The sequence below is a fragment of the Strongylocentrotus purpuratus genome, unplaced genomic scaffold (genome assembly GCF_000002235.5).
Source record: "Strongylocentrotus purpuratus isolate Spur 01 unplaced genomic scaffold, Spur_5.0 spur5_scaffold_6, whole genome shotgun sequence".
Taxonomy (NCBI): Eukaryota; Metazoa; Echinodermata; class Echinoidea; order Camarodonta; family Strongylocentrotidae; genus Strongylocentrotus; species Strongylocentrotus purpuratus.
The window spans coordinates 15,922,083-15,940,943 of NW_022145612.1; the positions used below are offsets into that span (position 1 = coordinate 15,922,083).

The following is an 18,861-nucleotide window of genomic DNA, read 5'->3' on the forward strand; positions in this document are numbered from 1 at the left end:
ACCTTTAGTTTTTGGTGATGCTGCCACCAGTGTTCTGTGTTTATAGGATCAAAAGGTTATATTTTGGTGGGTGTCTAGTGTGCGCTCTTTTGACGTATATCTTTCAAATTTTGCATAGAGAGTATTTTGGTACAATCTACACATCTCTCCATTTTGGTGATGCTGCCCTCATTTTTTCAATTTTTATAAGGTCTACAGTCATTTGTCCCTTTTGTGCGCTGTAACTGCCACATTTTTTGAATGAATTCTTTCAAATTTTGTAAGGAGTTGTATCTTGATCGAATCTACATATCTTTCGTGTTTGGTGATGCTGCCACCAGTGTTCGTCTATTATAGGGTCAAAGGTCATATTTTGGTGGGTCTTTAGTGTGCGCTCTGCAGAACACATTTCATACCGGAATTCTTTCAAATTTTAAATTGGGATGTAATTTGGTACAATCTACATATCTACACGATGCTGCCCTCATTGTTGCGTCTTTTATATGGTCAAAGGTCATAAGTCTTTTATGCGCTCTAACAGCCACATTTCTTGACAGATTACTTTCAAATGTTGTTTCGAGGTGTGTCTTAGTACAATCTAAACATATTTAGTGTTTGGTTATGCTGCCACCTGTTTTCCGTCTGTTATAGTGCCAAGGGTCATATTTTGGTGGCTGTCTTTTGTGCGCTCTAACTGCCACATCTCTTGACCGGATTTCTTTCAAATTTTCTACAGAGGTGTATTATACTATAATCTACAAACTTATAGTTTTGGTAATGCTGCTCTTAGTCTTGACAATAGTGGCGATCTCTACATCATCCTTTGTTTCAGGGAGGGGAGAGGGGATGTTTGTCCCTCCTTCGAACATAAACATGACACAAAATCGCTGCCGCTGCCGGGGGATACATTCGCATTGCGCGGCAATACAGATTGCGATATTTCTAGTTATTCTTATTCTTATTCTTAATATTCTCAATATCATTATTATCAGTTTTATATTTTCTACATTCGTTAGCCTGTTCTTGTATGTATAAATTAACTAGGTAGAGTCATCGTGATTATCTACAAATTTCATTTATCAACCATTAATATCCACCCTTTGAATATTTCGTCACGTCTAACAAAATACCCGTTGCACACGAGGCGGCATGCTGGATGCGCTCTGACGTAGGCTAATCAAACCAACAGACCAATAGGTTCATGCGCTAGTGACCCAACTCATTGTTAGCTCTGTTCATTTTGATAGTTTTTTCTACGACGGCGCTCCACATGGTGAGTCAAAGACCATGCTAGTCGATAACGCAGTCCTACGTCACATAAATGACGCTTCGTGTGCAACGGAAAGAATGATTCCCCAAATTCTTTATGGACTTAGCATGGTGTCCATCGAGTTTACAACCGATCAAACCATACATTATCTGTTCGTAGCTGTGAGATAGAAAGCAGTATGAACACCCTAATGTTGTTATGTCTACATGTACTTCTGTTTTTTAAATTTATTATTTCAAAAATTTAATATAGGATTGATTTGTACAAATTTGATCAGGCATTTCGTCTTTAGGCCGTTATCGGAGACTGGGATTCAATGTGATTCTATGTCTTTTATTAATGTTATAAGAAATTTTTGTGCAATGCACAATGTATCTTAAAAAAGTCTTTCTAGTATTAACCGTTTTGCTGTGAATATGAAAGTGAAGGATTTTTCTAAAAAACCCTCTATATGTATGTTAACTTGCTTGTAAAAAGCGGCGGAAAGCTCTATATGCTCATTGCGTTGACTGTTACGAAAACATTAGGAAATGTTCTTGTTTTAGCTTATACCCAAAAAATATTATCCCTCATTTTCTCCATTGTAATCTTTTCGTAAAACGCAAAACTTACTCCCATGCTTTTTTTTTTTGTCGTCTCTTTCTCTTTATATACCTGTTGTTAGTGCCCCAAATGTCATTACTGTCGACCTTTATTGCCTGCCACCCTTTTTGTAAACGACTGAAATCTTTTTGTTTTGTAAAACCTACATATGTTTTTAATAAAAACTTGTTTTGTTGCTATTTTTCATAACTTTGTATGTGGTTGCTTGTTTGTTGGATCAAGACACGTCCGTATCTTGCCAAGTCGTGAGAGAGACCAAAAGAGAAAGGGAGAGAGAGAGAGAGAGAGAGAGAGAGGGGGGGGGGGGGGGGGGGTTCAGAGAGACTGACCGAGAGAGAAAAAGAGAGAGAGAAAGGGAAGCCTTTGGAAAGCATACGTCAAATTTAAATTTTACAATATCTGGATAACTAATTGATGAGCAGCGAGGGACCGAGTGTCTATTCAAAATGTATGACAGTACATGGTCCGTATTCTACTTATAAACCGGTTTATTAACATAGGCCTATTCAAATTTGTGGATGTCTCTTTTCTGGGGACTTGGTTACGAGGTATTCCATTAACATATTATTAAACTATTTATAATCCAGGCTGCATACATTACTTATTGCTATTTCGAGCAAGCGTTCTACTTGTCAAGAACAATTAACCTTTCTTAAAACAATATACATTAATCACGGTAGAGGTTTACGGTACACCATGTGTAAAGTCCTAGAGGGACTAGGAAAGTGGATAGAAAATAGAAGTGAAAATAGAAAGGCGAGAAAGTGGAGGTTGGAAGGAAGAGTATCTTTCAGAAGTGAGTATAGTCCTGAAAAAAAGTCGACACCCGACTCAAAGAACACAAGACCCACCACCGACGCAGCGACTGGGACAAGTCAGCCATCGTCAAGCACGCACAACAAGAGCTCCACCGCATTCACTGGGATAAAAGTCACCTCATCACCACCATCCGACATTGCACACACGAATTAGGGTCCGAGAAGCCATCGAGATCCACCAACACAACACCGTACCCCAAGACCCAGGCCTTCACATCAACAGCATCTGGCACCCAATCCTTCCTCACCATTCTACTTCCGACCAATCTTCAACCAACTCCACAACCAGCACGCCAACCACCAACACGTCACCTATCCATCCATCCGTCAGCCCAAACACCACCTGCAACCACCCAACCACTCCTACTCAAACAAGCACTACACGTTCTCAACTAGCCACTTCACCCACACAAGCACCGACCACGCCCACACCTCGCTACAACCTACGCCGACGAAACCGCCGACCAACACACACAGAGCGACACCACTAATAGCTGTCCTCACCGCCGATCGATACACCCACTCATCAGCCGACACACCGCCCGCTACTCCGCCGACACCAACCACACGACGTCCGCATAACCGCCGCCCACTCGTTTCCCGCCAATTCACGCAACCGAGCGCCACCACCGACAGCTACCTGCCAACCCGCCGAGCCCGCCGGCCCAGTGCTTTCCCCCAAGTCCGCACTCACGCCATTATAAGGACCGCCGCACGCATATATAGCGAACACTCACTCCTGAAGAGAAAAAAAAAAAAAGAGAAAGAAAGAAATTAATATTAAAAAGAAAGGCGTTGGTGATAATAGTCAGGTCTTGACTGATTGCCATTACAACAAAAAACAACAACAACGAAGACGGACAGTCAACCTGTCCGAAACGTCGAGTCTACTCTCCTGCTCCTGCTCTGCAACTCTACTCAGCTCTCCAACTCAATCCAGTCTTCTACTCAAACCTCTCATCCTATCTACAACTTTCTGGTTTACAGTCCTTTTCAGGACTATATACTCACTTCTGAAAGATACTCTTCCTTCCAACCTCCACTTTCTCGCCTTTCTATTTTCACTTCTATTTTCTATCCACTTTCCTTAGTCCCTCTAGGACTTTACACATGGTGTACCGTAAACCTCTACCGTGATTATTCATACCACCATGCAAACCTTCAAACATCATCGAATATACATTAAATTGAGTATGTTTGTAAACCGGGCTATTCATTTAAATCTGATCCAGGGTCGAAATCTTAGATCTTATAGATCTCGGACTAAGAACCCCTTTGTTAAATCTGATTTAAACAAAAATCAAAACCCGCCGTAGGGTTTATATAGATAGTAGAATACGAGTCCATGGGTATCGATTTAATGTAATTTCTCTATCTATCCAGGAAAGTGATAAAGAAGGAGTAGAGTCAAGCCGCTCTCCCCATGCTCCAAGCCGCCGAAAGGTTATGCACTAATCTACAACTGTTGACCAGGTGGTGAGATAAACGAGCGCAAGAAATATCAGGATTTAGAATTCCTACATCAGAAAATGGTATCGCAACTTGTTCGCTGTCCCTTTCACTGATTTCTCATCAATTGTTGAATGTGTAATGAGTAGAACAAGCGAACACAAACTTGTGTAATTTCATCCTTTTTCCAACTGCAAAAATACACACACAAAAAAAACGCGAAAACACGCATTAGCAAACTTCCCGGCAAACTTAAAGTTATCGAAGATTGTAAATCATGGATTAAATGACGGGACATTGAAACATCCGAAAATAAGCGCATTATCCTAAAATATTGACTTTTTGTCAGGATCAAATTTTTCTTTTACCAACTCCGGCTAGCACACAAATTATAGGAAGGGCGGAGTTCGCTTGTTCTACTCATTTATTAATGAGAAATTATTGAAAGGGACAGCGAACATTTGCTGGGAAACCATTTTCTGATGTAAGAATTCAAAATCCTGATATTTCGTGCGCTCTTTTATCTCACCACCTGGTCAACAGTCGCAGATTAGCGCATAACTTTTCGGCGGCCTGGAGCATGCGGGGTCAAAGGAGAGCGGCTTGATTCCACTCCTTCCTATCACCTCCCTGATTGCAACATCTCTCCATTTCTTTTGTAGTTTTAGTCCACTCCCATCAGTTCTTGACATTCTCTTCCCGGTTGATTCTAGGTCCCCTCACGGTTTAGTTCCTCCGCTCTTCCCTCCAACACATCCTTTAAAGAGGCTTTAATTGGTGCCTTTTAACATGACCAAAGCATTTGACTTTTCTCTCCTTAACTGATCCTACCAGTGCAATTTTGTTTACGCCCTGCCATGTGCAATATCTCTTTGTTGGTTTTCATTCGTTTCCAGGATTTTTTTCATCATTCTTCCGTAAACCCAAAACATTTCAAAAGATGTTATTCTATTTTCTATGGCCTTGCTTATTGTCCATGTTCCTGCTCCATTCAATAGGACATACCATATACCAATAGGACATACCGTATACATACCAGGTTACTAGTCTGTTTTAATTAAAGTGAAACGCATTTAAGGCGAAAATAATAATTTGTATATAGGTGCCACTATGAACATGACTGACAAAGAAAGCGGACATAATATACAGTTCCTCATGCAGACAAAGGAACATCCCTTCACTGCTATTAAGTAAAAATGTGTAGAACAGGTGTCACTTGCATAATCTTCTTACATAATAGCAGTGAAGGGATGTTCCTTTGTCTACTTGAGGAACTGTATATTTTGTCCGCTTTCTTAATTGTTAGTCACGTTCATAGTGTGCATGCTTGGTTAGCTCCTCAACTATTATTGATCCCTAAATAAATACTTGCCATCCATCGATATGAGGCCTACATCAGAAAAGTAAAAATGAAATTTAACGTTCTATATTTCGCCGGGCAGAGCGTGGGTGCAGTCAACATTCAGACTTTTTCATCAGGATATCAAAATAATTCATGCATGCTTTCGCTTTTTAACTCGAAAACGCCACTGTACTGTTACGGCCCTCCATCTTAGAACGGGTCCTGGATGCTGGAGGGCTGGCCTGTCCCTTGCCCCTATCACCGTCATCTGACGAAGAGTTTGCCAGTCTGACTAATGCGAGCGGTTTCTATTTGGCTTGTAGTTTAGAGGCCCGGACGTGGCTCCGTTTTCCCAAAGTATATGAGTGTGGAGATGAGAGGTGTTTTGGATAGCGCTGGACGTGTATTCTCTATGAGAGGGTTATATCAAGCGCGTAGCCAGGATTTCATTTTAGGGGGGGGGGGCGGTAGGGAGCACGCGAAGCGTGCGAATCACTAAAAGAGCGCGCATAGCGCGCTCCCTAGGGGGGTGGGTGCAGGGAGGGGTGAGTTTTGAAAGAAGACGATTCTTGTGCCTTTCTCGACTCATAATCCTTGTCTGAATTCAGTCCGCCCCTCATGCGCATAGCGCGGAAGCTTTGACGTATTATTAGACAAAGAAGATGATTCGTTGTACCTTTGACGTATTATTAGACAAAGAAGATGATTCGTTGTACCTTTGACGTATTATTAGACAAAGAAGATGATTCGTTGTACCTTTCTACCCTTAATCCTTATCTGAACTTTGAAGTTTCATTAAATTATTAGAGAAAGAAGACGACTCGAAGCTCCGTTCTCGACTCTTAATCCTTGTCTGAATTCAGTTCCCCCCTCCCCCCTCCTCCTGCGCGAAGCTATGACGTATTATTAGACAAAGAAGACGATTCGTCAGTGTACCTTTTCCGACCCTTAATCCTTATCTGTATTCAGTCCCCCTCTTTCAAAGCGCGGAAGCTTTGAAGTTTCATTAAATTATTAGAGAAAGAAGACGATTCGTTGTTCCGTTCTCGACTCTTAATCCATAATTTGAACTCAATTTCCCCCTTTTCGCGCGAAGCTCGGAAGCTTTGACGTTTTATCAAATTATTAGAGAAAGAAGACGATTCGTTGTACCGTTCTCGACTCCTTTTCCCTTTTTCTTCCTACGTCCTCTTCCTTTTTTTCTTCTCTTTCTCTCTCTTTTTTTTTTTCTGGCCGGCGTTTTTTTTTTTTTTTGGGGGGGGGGGGGGGGGCGACCGCCCCCACCGCCCCCCTGGCTACGCGCCTGTGTTATATTACATCAGTCTATGGAGACTCAACTAATTACACGTTATGAAACGGTGGATTGTTTAACTGTATACTTCATTAATACAAACATAAGTCAACTCTCCAACACGTTATCATAGTTAACACCGACACCAATTACCTGGATTAATCTCAACAAGTTGTAAAGGCAGGGATTGCCTTTTGTAGGAACTCTATTTCTCGCTTCCAATCCTTTTCCTTATTTTAGCTCAATTGGAGTAAAGTGGAAAGTTCGCCATCTGACCAAGACGAGAGCCAGTGTCGAGGTGACGAATTCACCGTGAAATACTGCTATCTATAGTCTCCGAGACCTGCTTTACGCATGGTGCGTCCGTAATCGCGCTCTGAGCTCTTTCGCCCCAAACAAAGAGATTCGATCATACACAGTATGTCCTCCGTAGGCCCCAAAAGCTTACTACGCCCTCTACGTTTTCTGCAAGATAACTAATTGTAACAGACTGGTTCGTTACAGTACTTTGCAGACAGGCGCGTCATTTAATGTCAACGAATCAATGCATCAGGAACGGTTATTTTTTCTTTTATACATGGTAACAGATTCGTTTAGGAGCTAGTAGCTTCATGGTGGTACAACATATTTTGCTGGATATAAACTTTCACGTTGCATGCATATAATTCTGATTTGTCCACTTGTTATCATGAGTAGGAATCATCGTATAGTGTCTCCTGTTTGACTTGTAATTCGGTGTTTGTCGACATTTTCCAGCGTATTTGAACGTTCTTCCTCACATGCATTGACCTTGGAAGAAATAATTGGTGACAAAAAGCTTCTGCGAGGATTGAGGAAAGAAGGGTAATATCTACACGGGACATTAAAAGCACAAATCATGGGCCATTCCTAGTTTTCTCACGCACTGGATCAAAGTATAGACTACATTTATTATCATCCTCACACTTTTGCTCTACCAATCTGAATCATGGATATCAGCTGTTCTTCTAAAAGCATAGTTAGTATAATATTCATTCACCTTTTCCTCGGTCGCATTTCTTTTCCCAATATGTCGAATTCCCACCAAGCTCATTGCAGGGCTGTCAACGCTTCGAGGGAGATCGTATGCAAACATTTGTTTTCCTCAACGGTGGGGGGGGGGGGGGGGGTTGTAGTAGAGTCAAATAATATGAAGAAAAAAAGTGCCCACTACTCCCCCCCCCCCTTGAGCAAAGAAAAAAGGTAAAATTGTAGTTATCATATGTTTGTCGGGAGGTTTTTTCATAAACCGGGAGATTCTACATCGAAGCGAGAGAGCGGGAGGAAGGGCGTGGTGGCGGGAGTCTCCCGGTGCGAGCTGGTGGGAGTGGGACGGCGGGAGAATGAGCGTGGTGGCGTGAGACTAACGCGGGAGGGTTGACAGCCCTGCTTATTGTATACCAGGAAGTAGGCCTGTCCCATGCTGTATTCTACACAAATTCATCCATGTATGCATAGGCACCGGAAGTGGGGGGGGGGGGGGGGGGGGGGGGGGCAAAGGCAGTTTCGCCTCCAAGAACCCCCCATCCTTTAAAAAAAAACAGTTAAGGAGTAAAGATGGTTTGTATTTTTTTAACCAATAAGAACATTAAAACATTAAAACCCGAATTGAATCACATACAAAATATATTCCATTCAAAGAAAAGGAAATTTAACAGGAATTAAAATCTCCTATACATTCCACATGCCCCTATAGGCCTATATAATTATGAAGGCTTTTTGTAATAGCGATACGCGGCTATCGTTGAAATATTGTGAGAGGATGGGAAAGCGTGTGTTTTTAATATTATAGTGGTGAGAAGACATGAGCCCCTGAACACTGGCATACTGATGGGAGTGTATTTCTAATTCGATACCAGTGATTTACAAATGTTGCTTGAAATGACATGATTTTCCGGTATTTTTTCTCATTTTTGGGTGTAAATTGTACCTTTTTATGCGTTGGTTGGACAATCCCAAATTCCCAAGTTTACAATCGGGCGAAAAATTTTCTTATTTAGAAGCCTATATGTCAGGGCCTGCAGAACGTCGGGACTTGGGGGCTCCAGCGCCCCCACATTTTTTTAAAATGGATGTTAAAGAGCAAAAGAAAAAAAGAGAGAGAACAAAAATGAATGACCTGCCAATGTTAAAATGAGGTATTAAAATATGCTTATTTGGCCGTAATTAAATGCCTAAAACCCCTGAGCTTATGGGGGCTCCGCCTCCTAAACGCCACCAAGGGCCCTAAAGAGGGCCCCTGAATGCTTATCTAACCATAATTAAATACCTAAAACCCCTGAGCTTCCGGGGCTCTGCCCCTTGGATCCCACCAAGGGCCCTACGGCGAGCCCCTGGATGCTCATCTGGCCGTAATACCTAAAACCTCCGAGCTTCCGGGGGCTCTGCAAATAGATCACATTATAGGGCTTCATTGTATGATAATTTTGAAATATCTTCTTAAACATCCTACTGAGAGTTCCAAACTTCCAACAAAAGCTGGTGAAAGCGGGCTCATTTACATAATATGCTGCAGTACACTGTGCAACAAAATAGAAAGAAGCTTTGATTGCATTATCCTCCCTCATCTTCAATCATCCATAATCTAACATGTTGGAAAATGTAGTGGGTGAAGGATTTGCTTGATAACAAATTTGAGAGTTGTTGGAAATTAACTGAAATGTAACAGGGGGCGCGATAGCTCAGTCGGTATATAGAGCAGTAATCTCGTAATCCAGTGACCCGGGTTCGAAACCAAGGCGATGCGCTAATGCCCTTTGGTAAGGCATAAAACCTCATTACCAGGTCCCTCGGAGAGGACCTTAAAGCCGTCGACCGTCTGGTTGCTTATTACTTACTTATGCTTTCTTAGCAGTCAGGTAAAATAACCACTACCACCATGTCTATTTTTAGAGAATTTTATCAAGCCGTTGAACTATTCGTCGCACGGCTGGCAGAAGGGCGTTAGCTCGAATTTCAGGTCAAAAATCGATTTTTGATATTTCATGTCATTTAATAGAGTTTTCAAAGCTCTTTCAAATGATGTGATCGAGATGGCATAAAACGAAGTAAATGATTACGTAATCGACAGTAGTAAAAGGGCGTTAGCACAAACTGTCAGATATCGCGCTAAGCAGAAGGGCGTAAGCCCTCTACGCCCTTTGCATATTAGGCGCGAGCGTAAATTTTGATCAAAGCAGAAGGGCGTTATCGCGAAGCTGACGTCTGCTAGGCCTGTGGTAAGCAAAATAACTGCTTCTTCTTTTAAATAACGTGTTGTAAATGTCAAATTATCTGGAAGATTTGATATATTTGGTCACACTGATTACATTCTGATAAGGTCTTTAGAATATTTTGATTTTATCGGGTAAAAATGCGATGTATAATGATGATAATTAATACGTTGCCCCATGTATTGATTTATATGGTATCACGGGCAAGTAGAGTCATTACGCATTATCATTGACTCTCTGTGCTGGGGTGGATGTTGAGTGGCATTGACTCTATGCTTTGCTGGAGTGGGTTGCAATGGAAGCGCTCCCTTGAAGTTGAAGGCCTCCAAATATGAAGTAGATCTAGGTCTAGCAACTAGCATCAAGCCCCAAGTCAAGGGTGATTTTCGAAAGTGCGTTCCACGCAGTTACTAGCTGTCCCGAGGGAAAACGTCAGTTCCGGTAGAGTTGGGTGCGGGATGTGATGTTGTTTGTGTGAGGTTGTTCAGTTAGATCAAGATACATGTACAGTATGTAGGAGTAGTCGTCAATCTATAGATCTATGTGCCGTGATAATCATTTCACTGTTTTTTCGCTCATGGAAAGACGAGACAAGACAACAATTTGTAAAGACAGTGGTACGGATTGAAATTTGAAAGCATGCTTAGCGTAGATCTACAAAATTAGTTAAATAAATGCCAGATTGTTATTAGTATACCGTATTCAGGTATTATTATACCAATTGCAACAGTGCAAGCAGATTCTAGACTCTAGAGGTCTAATACTTTTTATTGTTCAAATTAAATTTGCAAAAATGATAGTAGACTCTAGTCTACAGATATGAAAGGAGAATGGTTTGAATTTTGATACCTTTGTCTTTTAGTGGCTTTGTTCAAACTTAATCAAGGGCAATCTCAAATGATAGTTGCATGTCTAGAACTCAAGTTTCTACTTTCCGCTACAAGTATTGGGGACGGTCAATTGTAAAGTAGCTTGTAAGTTGGATTAGATCTACTTTCAGTCAAATTAATGTAACCCTTTTGTTTCCCTCACTTTGTCAGGATTTGCACAGGTAGGCTGCAGCATGGAGCCAACAAGAGAATTGCTTGTTCAGTGGAAAAAAGATGGCTCCAAAAAACGTGGTAGTGTATGGAGATAGATTCAATGTCCCTGTATTCCAATAAAAGGGACAAAAGTCTTCATGCCTTGGAAAGGCAGGAGATGGGAGGGAGTTGTCCTGTCAGTGGATGATGAGTCTGAGGAAAGTGATGATGACAGCATACCAGATCAACCAAGGCTTGACGTTGGAGATGTCGGTGTCGGTGTCAGAATGACAGGTAATGTATGATACTATTGATGAAACAGTGTTGGCCTACATACTATTCTTTTTGGTTTGATAACAATATGACAGCAATCATTGAACTGAAATGCTATACAGTATCCAGGGGCGTCTCCAAAGGGGGGGGGGGGGGACGCGACACCCCCCCCCCCCCACCTGTCAGGATATTGTCGGTAAAATTGCGCTGCCCTCGTGAAAAAAGAGAAAAGTGGGAGGGGAAAAAAGTGAGGGAAAGAAAAGAAAAACAAGAAAAGGAAAAGAGAGGAAAGAAATGGAAAAAAAGAGAAGAAAGAAAGAGAAAAAAGAAAAAGAGGGAGGAGAGGAAAAAAGAGAAAAGAAGGAGAAGACAGAAACAAACAAAAAAGGGGGAAACAAAAGAAACACGGGTGAAAGAGAGGAGAGAGAGGGGAGATAAGAGCCTGAGAGAGGAGGAGTGGGAGTAAAAGAAAGAGGGGGTTGTTGGGTGGAGTCGTCTCGTCGAGGGAGCAAGAAAGACATGAGTAAATATGTTACTGTGTCGGGTCAGCTGTGTCGGTATTCTTGCTCGATCCTCGTGTACTATATCAATGCAGAAGTTTGAAGTCGGTGAGGTTTATATTGTCGGTCAGCTACAAGTTTTTTTCTCTACGAAATGTGACTTTTTATCCGCTGCGATGACTTCGAGAGTGACTACGACTACAAAACTTGTATTTTCTAGAAGTTCACTTTCCTATAATATCAGCTAAAGAAATCAGAGGTTTAAAATTTTCGGGGAAACTAAATTCAAACAAGGATAAAGAGTCAGCAATAGTACAACGAATCGTCTTCCTTTCTCTATATTTTGATGAAACGCCAAAAATTCTGCGCTTTGCGCGAGAGGGAAAACTTAATTTAGACAAGTCGAGAACGGTAGAACGAATCGTCCTCTTTATCTAATAATTTAAGGAAACGTCTAAGCTTCCGCGATTTGCGCGGGAGGGGGGACAACCAAATTTAGAAAAGGATTAAGAGTCGAGAATAGTACAACGAATCGTCTGCTTTTCTCATAATTTAAGGAAACGTCAAAACTTCCGCGCGAAAGTGCAGGAGGAGGGAAACTGATTTCAGACAAATTAGGGTTAAGAGTCGTGAACGGTACAACAAATTGTCTGCTTTATCTAATAATGTAAAGCCCCACTGTCCTACCTGTAGCTACTTGCTCCCTCTTTATAGAAAACTTCCCCAATCGGTGCCTGTTGGTCCCCCATGATCCTCTTTTTCTTATGTTAGTTGAGAGTTAATGAAATAGCCACCTCTAAGTGACCTCGCTGTGTGGTCTAATCCCTTCTGGCCCAGTAGTATTGACGGTCTTTAAGGAAATGTCAAAGCTTCCGCGCTTCGCGCGAGGGTGGGAAACTGAATTCAGACAAATAGGGCTTATAAAGAGTAGAAAACGGTACAACAAATCATCTGCTTTCTCTAAAAATTAAAGGAAACTTCAAAGCTTCCGCGCTTTGCGCGTGAGGGGGAAACTGAATTCAGACAAATAGGGCTTATAAAGAGTAGAAAACGGTACAACAAATCATCTGCTTTCTCTAAAAATTAAAGGAAACTTCAAAGCTTCCGCGCTTTGCGCGTGAGGGGGAAACTGAATTCAGACGAATAGGGCTTATTAAGAGTCGAAAACGGTACAACTAATCGTCTGTTTTCTCGAATAATTTAAGGGAACGTCTAAGCTTTCGCGCTTCGCGTTAAAGGAGGAAACTGAATTCAGACAATTAGGGCTTATTAAGAGTAAAAAATGAAACTGAATTCAGATTAAGAGTCGCAAACGCCGGGTACAACAAATCGTCTGCTTTCTCTATTAATTTAAGGAAATGTCAAAGCTTTCGCGCTTCGCGTTAAAGGAGGAAACTGAATTCAGACAATTAGGGCTTATTAAGAGTAAAAAACGCCCAACTATTCGTCTTCTTTCTCTAATAATTTAATGAAACTTCAAAACTACCAAGCTTCACGCGAGCGGGGGAAACTTCATTCAAACAAGGATTAAGAGTCGAGCATATCAACGAATCGTCTACTTTCTCTAATAATTAAATGAAACATCAAAATTTCGGCGCTTCGCGCGGGAGGGGGAGAACTGAATTCAGATAAGGATTAAGAGTCGAGAACAGTACACCGAATCGTCTGCTTTTCTCATAATTTAATGAAACGTCAAAGCTTCCGCGGAAGGTGGAGAAACTGAATTCAGACACAGATTAACAGTCGAGGATGGTACAATAAATAGTCATATTTTCTTAATAATTTAAGGAAACGTCTAAGCTTTCTAAGGCGTATCACCCACCCCCAATTAAAAATGATACGCTTGCCCACTACCGCCCCTCCCTAAAAGGTGCTACGGTGTGTCTGCGTGCTCCCAAATCCGTACGGAGGCGGTACTCACCACGTACCGATACCCAAATTTTGCACACGTTTTTGCACGTAGACAGCACGCACTTGCAAGTACGGCGGGATGTGACAACCGAATTAGTTGACGAAATAATTCGTATATTTATGTCGTTGATGAAAATGACCATTTGCGCATACACAAGTACTATAGATAGTTCATATGAAAAACAATTTAGATTTTGACCCCAGGTTTATAGGGTTAAATTTGTAGATATTGGGACATTTAATTTTGTCGGTAATTGGTGGCTAGTTTTGTCGGTAATCATTGGCCTCTACAACCCCCCCCCCCCCCACTGAAGAAGGTTTAGCGACGCCCCTGACAGTATCATGATTTCTAAATGAATATTTCTGAATTATTTTCATTGTAGACCATGGACCTCTACCAGATCAACCAAGGCTTGACGTTGGAGATGTCGGGTCACAATGACAGGTAATGTATGATACTATTGATGAAACATTGTTGGCCTACATACTATTCTGTTTGGTTTGATAACAATATGACAGCAATCATTGAACTGAAATGCTATACAGTATCATGATTTCTAAATGAATATTTCTGAACAATTTTCATTGTACATCATGGACCTATACGAGATCAACCGAGTGTCGGTAGGCTTTATGATGGAGATGTAAAGCAATGAAAAGTAATGTCACGAAGAAACATTGTTGGCTTACATACTTTCCAAAATTATTTGATGATCATTGTTAGCTTTTATTCATATGCAGTAAGTGTCATTTTTGAAAAAAGTTTTCATCAAATTTTCAATTTAGTAAAGTTAAATATATCGTCAGTGGGGTGACAAAACCTTGTATCTCAATTTGTGTACCTAATGGCCTACGACACCACCTGATAAATCCATGGAACGCCTTCTCTGTTTTTTTACAAATTCCACACAAACACCCTTAAACTAAACCTCGTAACTTTAACCCCCTTTGAAGCTGCACTGACAAAACCTCGTAACATAAGATACGTAATCCCTTTTTCTCGTAACTCACACACGGCCTAACAGTACCCAAGTTAGTGTATTCAAATCCTCGTAACTTATTCAACCAAATACTCGTAACTCATTCAGAGTTGAAAGTAAGAACTCGTATCTCAATTTGAATAAAAACTAAAAACTTGTATCTCAATGTAGATAAACGCAAAAACCTTGTAACTCACTTTTAAATATAAAACCTATTATTTTACTGTATTTCAACAATGACATTACAAATTGTATAAATATTCCAGTTTTAAAAAGAAAAGACGGTGTCACAGCAATAAATTTGTTGAGACAGGAAAGTTTTTTCGTTCTCCTGAAAATTCATGATTTTTGAGATACAAGGTTTTGTCACCCCACCGATGATATTAGTTATTTAGTCCTATTAATAAACCAGACTGAGATAGTTGATGAAGTGATATTCAAGTTTTTCTTTGTTTTCTATATTTTTGTAACGTTCTCTTTTTATTCATAGACATGCCTCATTGAAGTTCAAATGTGTCAACATTTCATATGTTTACATGAAGTGTTTAGTACATGCTCCCAGTGTCTTGTTTCCCTGTGTGAACACCACTTCAAAGAGGACGAACCATGTGCAAACCACAATAACTATGCTGTAAGTTAAACTAGCGTTATGTTGATTTCACTAAAAATGCCTTATAAATTATCGTAAAGCCCTTATACAGTATTGATATGGTCAAAAAGAAGTTATAAATCCATGATAATTGTTACATTATTCCTTAAGCTGTTTCTGCTAGTTTGCTTGCATTTTTTGAAGATGTTGCAATAGTTAAAAGTATCTGCCCCCCCCTGATAATTTTTTAAAATCACAAAAACAATAAAACCGTTAACTTTAAAGTCATTGCTGCCATGACAATTTCAGGATATGTTCAAAAAGTTCTCAAAAAAGAATGTAAGTGGCACTCCCCTGGTTATGGGTACCGGTATATTTAAGTTTTGACTGCGGCAAAGCTGAAAGATGAAGGTATCATGCTAACTATATTACAAAATATTACAGTGCTCTCTTTATAATATTATTCCTGGCTTTACATATTTTTACTACCATAGCATCTACTTCAAATTCCGGAGAGGTTTTCAGAAGATCATCCAGCGATCGACACAGTTCTGGAATTGATGACGGTTGTTCCCTTAGCAATCGAAGTGCAGGAGACAGTTGACATAGTTTCAAGTTATCCAAGCAGACAGTGAAGGTAGTACTGAAAAATATTAATGTCTCAAATGTCACCAATTTGAGTTTGTAGTTTACAGTGGGCATTGTCTTTAGGAATTATAAGTCAGTTTGTTGGAATTATGCTGTTGCAGACACCTCTACAATATTCATTAATCAAAACAACAACCTCTTAAGCTAACTTTTGAACCATTTATTTCTCCTACAATATTTACTTCAAAAATGGGTTTTACATTTCTATGTCAGAAAGTTTATTCTTGTGTACTTTACAGAGAGTGGCTTCTACACAGAGATATTGGAGAACGTCCTGAACAATGTGAGGTAAAAGTCTGAAGCTTTAAAATGGTTGCCTGTTACAAATTCTGCCCAGGGAGTGGAGAATTTTCTTTGAAAAAGATAAATGTATTTTTGTTGTACCAGAAAATGGCTGGTGTACATCTCTTTAGACAGAGTAAATGGAATAATTGCTCTGCTTCCCTCTGATGGAGGGGTTCTGGGATAAATGACCATGCAGACGTACTGCAATTCTCTTCTTTCTCCTCCCATCTCTCTTTCTCTCTCTCTCTCTTTCACTCCCTTATTTCTTGATGATGGCTGGGTTTAAAGGTGGGGTAGGGGAGAGAGTGAATGTATTGGTTCATTAAATCAAGGCAAGAGAGGAGAAGCAAAAGGAGAGAAGCATGCCAGTCAGATTGCAAGGTTACAGTCATTTACATTGACTTGCTGCAGTGTTGACTCCTTCATCCTTCACCAGTACTTTTACTTTTATAGAATTTTGCACTCTGTACAGTTCAAAGCATGAATATGTTAAACTAATATTTTGTCCACCACTTTTATATTTTTATGCCTCCGCCACCGAAGGTGGTGCCGGAGGCATCATGTTTTCGGGTTGTCCGTCCGTACGTCCGTCCGTCCGTCCGTCCGTCCGTCCGTCCGTCCGTACGTCCGTCCGTCCGTCCGTACGTCCGTCCGTACGTCCGTCCCGTTTGACCGTTATCACAATATCTCAAGAACCATTTAAGATTTAAACTTAAGACTCGGGAATAGTATTTATCACCATAGGAAGACGATCTGATTAGATTTTGGAGTACGTAGGTCAAAGGTCACAGGTCACAGAGGTCAACTTATGAAATTCCTTGTATTGAGTGTGTTAGCGCGATATCTCAAGAACCATTTGAGATTTAAACTTCAAACTTAAGGATAGTATGTATCACCATAGGAAGACGATCTGATTAGATTTTGGAGCACGTATGTCAAAGGTTAAGGGTCACAGAGGTCAACTTATGAAATTCCATACATTGAGATTGTTATCATGATATCTCAAGAACCACTGGAGATTTAAAATTCAAACTTAGTGATAGTGTGTATCACTATAGGAAAACAATCTGATTACATTTTGGAGCACGTAGGTCAAAGGTCAAGGGTCATAGAGGTCAACTTATGAAATTCCATACATTGAGATTGTTATCATGATATCTCAAGAACCACTGGAGATGTAAAAACTTCAAACTTAAGGATAGTATGTATCACCATAGAAAGACGATCTGATTAGATTTTGGAGCACGTAGGTCAAAGGTCAAGGGTCACAGAGGTCAACTTATGAAATTCCATACATTGAGATTGTTATCATAATATCTCAAGAACCACTGGAGATTTAAACTTCAAACTTAATGATAGTGTGTATCACCATAGGAAGACAATCTGATTAGATTTTGGAGCACGTAGGTCAAAGGTCAAGGGTCACAGAGGTCAACTTATGAAATTCCATACATTGAGATTGTTATCATGATATCTCAAGAACCAATGGAGATTTAAACTCCAAACTTGTTTAAATTGCTCTATGGCGGAGGCATCATTTTCGACTGCGCGCAGTCAAAATTCCATCTAGTTTATTCTAATACAGAATAAGAGAGCCAGGAAACGTATTGCAGATCCCAACAGCTGCTACAGTTTCACTTATTGTCATACTTTTTTGTATCGCCTTTGATAATGCTGAAATATTTTTGAAGTATTTTCTCTTTTGTTAACTTACTGCACAGTACGGTAACTGCAGAATACACAAAGTTCTTTTAAGAGCTACCATGTTGTACTTTCTGCCATAAACGTGTGCTACAGTTTCACTTATTGTCATACTTTTTTTTTATATCGCCTTTGATAATGCTGAAATATTGTTCAAGTATTTTCTCTTATGTTAACTTACTGCACAGTACGTTAACTGCAGAATACACAAAGTTCTTTTAAGAGCTACCATGTTGTAATTTCTGCCATGAACATGTGCTACAGTTTCACTTATTGTCATACAATTTTGTTTATTTGCCTTTGATAATGCTGATATATTGTTCAAGTATTTTCTCTTTTGTAAACTTACTGCACAGTTTTTAAAACTATGCTACAAAAGCTGACTAGAGCTAGAACAGATTCAACGCAGAATACAAAACTTTCTTTTGAGAGCTACCATGTTGTTCTTTCTGCCATGAGCATGTGCTACAGATAAGTTCCAATTTTTATATTTAATCATGATTCATTATGATTGATCAATTTTGAATGATTGTACATGGAATTGTAAAATGAACTGTACAAAAAGGATTCCAGTTATATTGCAAAGGAATAAATTCAGTCATAACCATGACAGAATTGTTCATCTTAACATTTGATTGCTTTGTGCTATTTAGCGTTTATTCTTATATAGTTACATTTGTTCATGGGAAAAATGTGTCCGAGAGAGTAATGTACTAGAATGGAAATGACTAATGTGACAAGAAGATAGACACGCAACTGCAAAAGAGGGCTAACAAACGATTATGAGATGTGTTTAATGGAGAAAGAAAAAGAGAGATAGACAGAGAGATCGATAGAAATAGAGAGAGAGAGAGAGTGAGGGGATGTTCTTGTTTGCATGAGAGAGAGAGAGACAGAAAGAGAAAGAATTGAGAAGAAATTGTACATAGTGCTTGGTGTGCCCCCCCCCCAAAAAAAAGTATACAAATAT

General features: G+C 40.1%; 1 long non-coding RNA gene across 2 annotated transcripts; it reads left to right on the forward strand.

The window, feature by feature from the left end:
- Positions 1 to 9,849: 9,849 nt before the first annotated feature.
- Positions 9,850 to 18,519, forward strand: LOC105436988. Of its 2 annotated transcripts, XR_004061814.1 has the most exons (7): positions 9,850 to 9,988; positions 11,023 to 11,298; positions 14,072 to 14,133; positions 15,159 to 15,299; positions 15,752 to 15,894; positions 16,145 to 16,193; positions 17,776 to 18,519. It is a non-coding gene; the product is annotated as an uncharacterized LOC105436988 (long non-coding RNA). The 2 variants fall into 2 exon arrangements; XR_004061813.1 differs by lacking the exon at positions 17,776 to 18,519 and having other exon boundaries at positions 16,145 to 16,550.
- The last annotated feature ends 342 nt before the right edge of the window (positions 18,520 to 18,861 follow it).